Source organism: Orycteropus afer, unplaced genomic scaffold (genome assembly GCF_000298275.1).
Source record: "Orycteropus afer afer isolate SDZICR_OR568_19922 unplaced genomic scaffold, OryAfe1.0 scaffold00571, whole genome shotgun sequence".
Taxonomy (NCBI): Eukaryota; Metazoa; Chordata; class Mammalia; order Tubulidentata; family Orycteropodidae; genus Orycteropus; species Orycteropus afer.
Window position 1 is genome coordinate 728,043 of NW_006922158.1, and position 5,524 is coordinate 733,566.

The window sequence follows — 5,524 nt, forward strand, 5'->3', positions numbered from 1 at the left end:
TTTAGGGGGAAGGCAATGAACCTGGAAAGGGTTTGGGTATCCTGCAAATGTAGATGAGCAAGGCACCTAGTGGCATTTGGGCATTGGTGTGGATGGGACCTCATTTGTACCCAGAGACTACGGAGGCTCTGGTCAAGTAGAGTGGTCTTAGGTCAGAGCATGCAAAAGGATCACCTGCAGGACTAGTTAAAACACTGGGTCCCACCCCCAGAGATTGTGATTCTGAGGCGGGGCCTGGGAGTCTGCATGTATAACAAGCTCCCAGGTTCACCTGAAGATGCTGGTGCAGAGACCACACTTTGAGGACCACTGGTACAGGTGATGTTTTAGAAGTCTGGCCGAGGAGCAGTGGGGGCACAAAGAAGGGACTGTGCCCTTCCCAAAGGGAAAGTCAGGAAATCTTCATAGGAAAGGTATATGAGATGCAAAGCTGCATAAGTGTTGCCCAGGCCAGCAATGAGAAGAGAGGAAGGGCATTTATTTGTTCATGTTGGCAGCAGTTTAAGCTAAATTGATCATGTGGTAATTGGCAATCCTTAACAAACCGTAATGAACACATTGGCTATGCTCTGACCATTGCATGCCCGGAAAAGCTAATTTGAAGTAATGCAGTCTTAATGAATATGTTGCTTTTACCAACTAAATATGATGGGGAAACATTTGGATGATGCTTGACTATTTCTGTACTATGCTTTTAGATCTTGTATATTTTAATTCATTTATAAAGGAGAAAAAGAGGAGGCACATGGGGATGTTTTGTTTCCTACCATCAGATATAATAGGACTTTAATAAATACTTCAGATATTCACTGGGTTTTTTTTCCAAAAATTTTTCCTTATATTATTATATAACCTCAGGCTGTACTTGTCAGATGAAGGACTTTTACTGTAGCTGTCTATAGGTTGACATTCTTCAGTTTTTAAATTACTCAAAGATCAACGTTGTCATCTATCTCTGGAGATTTGCAAAGATGGGCAGTGTTCGTGTTGAAACGTCCCAGTTGACTTGTGGTTATCTTTGTAAATCAGAAATTTGTTTTTGTTAAATGCAGGTTTTTTTTTTTTTTTTAATGAAATCTACTTTGAAGAAATACTACAAAGATATAGTAAAGTTTAATAGATTCTGCCAAATTATGTTGAACTAATTTACACTCACACCAGCGGTATACAAGAGTGTCTGGTTCCCTCATACTTGGGTTAAAACCAGGTCTTTTTGATCTTTTAAATGTTTGCCGATCTGATAGCTGAAAATGGTATCTCTTTTTCATTTATACTTCCCTAGTAACTGGTGAGGTTAAACATAATTTCAAATGTTTGTTGACTGTTTGCATTTCTTCTCTTTGATTTAGCTGTTCATAGCCTTTGCTGAGTTTTCTATTGTGTTGTTTTCCTTTGTCTAATGATTTGTGAAAGTTCTTTTTATATTATGGATAATAAACACTTATTCTAAGTGCAGTAAGTCGTTTCTCTCAGCCTGTCCATCTGGTAACTTGAGTTTGACATGCTTAGAAAAATCTTCTCTGCCTCAATGTTATATTTATTGTATCATATTTCCCATATATTATATACATTTCTACATGTTCATCTAGTAGCTTAATGTTTAATTTTTATGTTTATATCTTTAACATTTGTGATATTTACTTTTGTATATGGTGTGAGAAACACGTTGAAGTGGGAGGAATTAAGAGCTCAGTTTTAGATATATTAAGTTTGAGATACTTCCTGGATGACACAAATGGGTAAGCTCTCAACTACTAGCCAAAATGTTGGTGATTTGAACCCACACAGAGGCACCTGGCATGAGAGGCCTGGGGAAGGGCTTCTAAAAGGTCACAGCCTTGAAAACCCTGTGGAGAAGTTCCAGTCTGCACACACAGGGTCCCCATGAGCTGGAATCGACTTGATAACCAACAGAAACACGAAGCAAAAGAGAGATTATACATTACAGAGTCAGAAGAGAGGCCCCAGAACCAATCAATCTCTGAGGCAATTCAAGATTTAGAGGTCAAGTAAAGGAGATGGAGAAGAAAGTGCTAGTGAAGCCAGAGAAAAAGAGAGAGGTTGGTGTTGTGGGAGCCAAGAGAGGAGAATGTTTGAAGAATAAAAGGGAGAGATCAACACTGTTAAATGCCTCTGAGAGGGTAAAATGATTTACTGGATTTAGTAACAATGGAGTGGTTAGTGACCTTAGCAAATGAAGAGACATTGGAGTAGTAAGATGGAAGCCCCATTGGAATGCTTAGTTTTCAACTTATACTTATTTTCTATTTGCATTTTTTGTTGAGTTAATTTATTTCAGTAATTATGTTTTGAATTTGTAAGAACTCTGCCTTGTCTTATGATTCCTTCTTTTTCACAGCAGACTAGTCTTGTTCTATGGATATCTCTCAAGATACTAATTAAAATTTTAAAAAGTTATCTTCTGTTTGCTTCATTAACTTTCCCTCTAAGGTCACTGGTTTCACAAATAATCTACAAGTGGATACGTAGGTAGACAGGCTAGATGATCAGGTATGAGTAGGTGAATGGGACTATACCTGTTTGGCAGACAGTATTGGTACATAGATATTTGTATGTGCTATAAAAATGTCCATATATATTGTAGCACTAACAAGGGACAAAGTTATGAAAGATTCTTAGCCATAACCAAATACCTGGAGGGCAGGAGTCACTGGGCCTGTGGGCTCAGGACCACTGTCAGAGGAACATGAAGGGCCATTAGCATAACATAGTTCATAAAAACATTGTTCTACATCCTATTTTGGTGAGTAACAACTAGGGTCTTGAAAGCTTGCAAGTGGCCATCTGTTGTTGTTGTTAAGTGCCGTTAAGTCATTTCCGACTCATAGCGACCCCATGCACAGCAGAACGAAACACTGCCCAATCCCGCGCCAGCCCCAAAATCCCTGCTATACTTGAGCCCATCATCGCAGCCACCATATCAATCCATCTCGTTGAAGGCCTCCCCCTCTTTCGTCAACCCTCCACCCTACCAAGCATGACATCCTTCTCCAGGGAATGGTCCCTTCTGACAACATGACCAAAATAGGTGAGACGAAGTCTGGCCGTTCTTGCTTCCAAGGAGCATTCTGGCTGCACTTCCTCCAGGACAGATCTGTTAGTTCTTTTAGCAGTCCATGGTACTTTCAGCATTCTTCGCCAGCACCACAACTCAAAAGCAGCAACTCTTCTTCAGTCTTCCTTATTCATTGTCCAGCTCTCACATGCATACAAGGCGATTGTGTCAGGCGCACCTTAGTCCTCAATTTGCTCTGTAAATTTTCACCCAAATCACAGCAAAAAGTAAAAAAAAAAAAAAAAAAGTCAGTAGTTTCACTTCTTCATCTTAGTGTTTCTCTCTTATGCTATAAGGAGCTCTGGTGGAGTAGTGCCTAAGGCATTTGACTGTGAACCAGAAGGCTGGTGGTTCAAACCTACCAGGCACTCTGTGGAAGGAAGACTAGGAAATCTACTTCCATAAAGATTTACTGCCTCAGAAACCCAAAGGGGGTCACTAGGAGTCGGAATCAACTCAACAGCAGTGAGGTAGGTTTTTTGGTTTATTATGTTACAGGTTTTCCTTAAATGTCTGGTGATTATGCATTCATATGGTGGACTAGATTGATCCATTTAGGTAGGTGACTGGTTTTGGAGTCCTCAGCAGCTCTGAAGGTCCCTGTTCACCTGACAGGCCTTCTCTCTGAGTGTGTCAGAGCTGTGTAAGTGGACAGCTGCAGGTGTGCTAACAGGATGGGTCTGTTTATGAAGCGTGGATAGGGAACGGGCCTGTAGTCTGGGATGGCTAGTTCAGAAGTTGGGAAAGTGTCTTATTGGATGCTTGGTGCTTTAGAGGATTTACCTGCTGTGCCAAGACGCCTTTCTCTTTTTTACGTCTTTCTGTTCTTATATAAGGACCTCTGGTGATGCAGGCAGTTCTAACCGACCAGCCACTCCGTGGAAGGAAGATGGGCAATCTACTTTTATAAAGATTTACCACCTTGGAAACACAATGGGGGTCAGTATGAGTTGGAATCGACTCAATAGCAGTGGTGGTGCTTTGGTTTTTGGTTTTTTTGGTGACCCCAAAATTACCTGGGCACTCCCTACTTTTGTCTCCAGCCACTAAGTCCATATCAGGCTCCTTCTCCAGGCACAATAGGAGCTTTATTTAGAAAGCTGTTCTCACCGACTAGAGCCAGAGGTGAACACTACAGCAGGACACTGTGCAGAGTTGGAGAGTGGCCCAGTTGCTCTGGCAGACCTTCAGCTAACTTCTCTACTTTCTGCTCCATGACTCACTCTAGCTCCTAGCCCCTGCTAGCTTGAGATTTTTCGGGGGGTTCTGTTTGGAAGACTGGCCATCATCTCTCCGGTATCCTTCTATTCCTATGTCAGATGTGTGTTCCACATGAAGTATTCTTATTGTTGCTGAGAGATCACGTAACAGGGTTTGAGCATGCAGACTCTAGAACCAGATTCCCTGGCTTGGAAAAGCTGTGTAACCTCTCTGTGCCTTTACCTCGTTTTTAAAATTGGGTAACAATAGTACCTGCCATGGAAAACTATTTAAATGGTTTCACACTTGTAATTGTTTAGAACAGCACCTGGCCAATTAAAAGCACTGAATAAATAAACAAAAACAAACAAACAAAAAAAAAAACAACTCGCCGCCATCGAGTCGATTCCACTCATAGCGACTCCTCCTTGGGTTTCCAAGGTGGTATCTCTAGAGTAGATTGCCCAGTCTTCCTTCCGAGGAGTGGCTAGTGGGTTTGAACCACCAGCCTTCTGGTTAGCAGTCAAATGCCTTAGGCACTACACCACCAGAGCTCCACTGAATAAGTATTAGCCGTTACATGAGTCTGGTCTGCCAGTAATACCTTTTATAGCTTTGTAGAACTGCTCTGGATTTTTTGTTCTTATTTTTATATTTCTTTTGGCATTTTAAGGATTTTGGAAGGAAGAGGAGATTAAATACATTGACTTGGTCCATCACCTTTAACTGGAAGTGAGCACTTGAATTTGAAACCACAATAAAAACAAACATTGTTAATTTTCTACCATTTTTTACTTTATGTTCTCTTGATTGACTTTGGCTTAGAGTACCAAAGTTATAGGTAACCGTGTTGTTGTTATTGTTATTTTCCCTCGAGTTGGACCCGACTCATGGTGACCCCTCCTTGGGTTTCTGAGGCAGTATCACTACGGAAGTAGATTGTCCAACCTTCCAGCCTTCTGGTTAGCAGTCAAGTGCCTTAGGCACTACGCTACCAGAGCTCCCATAAGTAACCTTAGTGATCATCTAATAGAACACTCTTAATTAACAAATGGGCTAAGAAATGAGAAATAACTTCCCCAAGGTTGTAACTATATTTGGAGGTAGATCCTAGAATAGGGTAGAGGTCTTTAGCTCCCTACCCTAATTCCCTGACCACTAAAAATAGTAAATGAATAATAGCTACCATATGGTAGCATAGTGGCTAAAGCACTTGACTGCTAACCAGAAGGCTGGCGGTTCAAACCC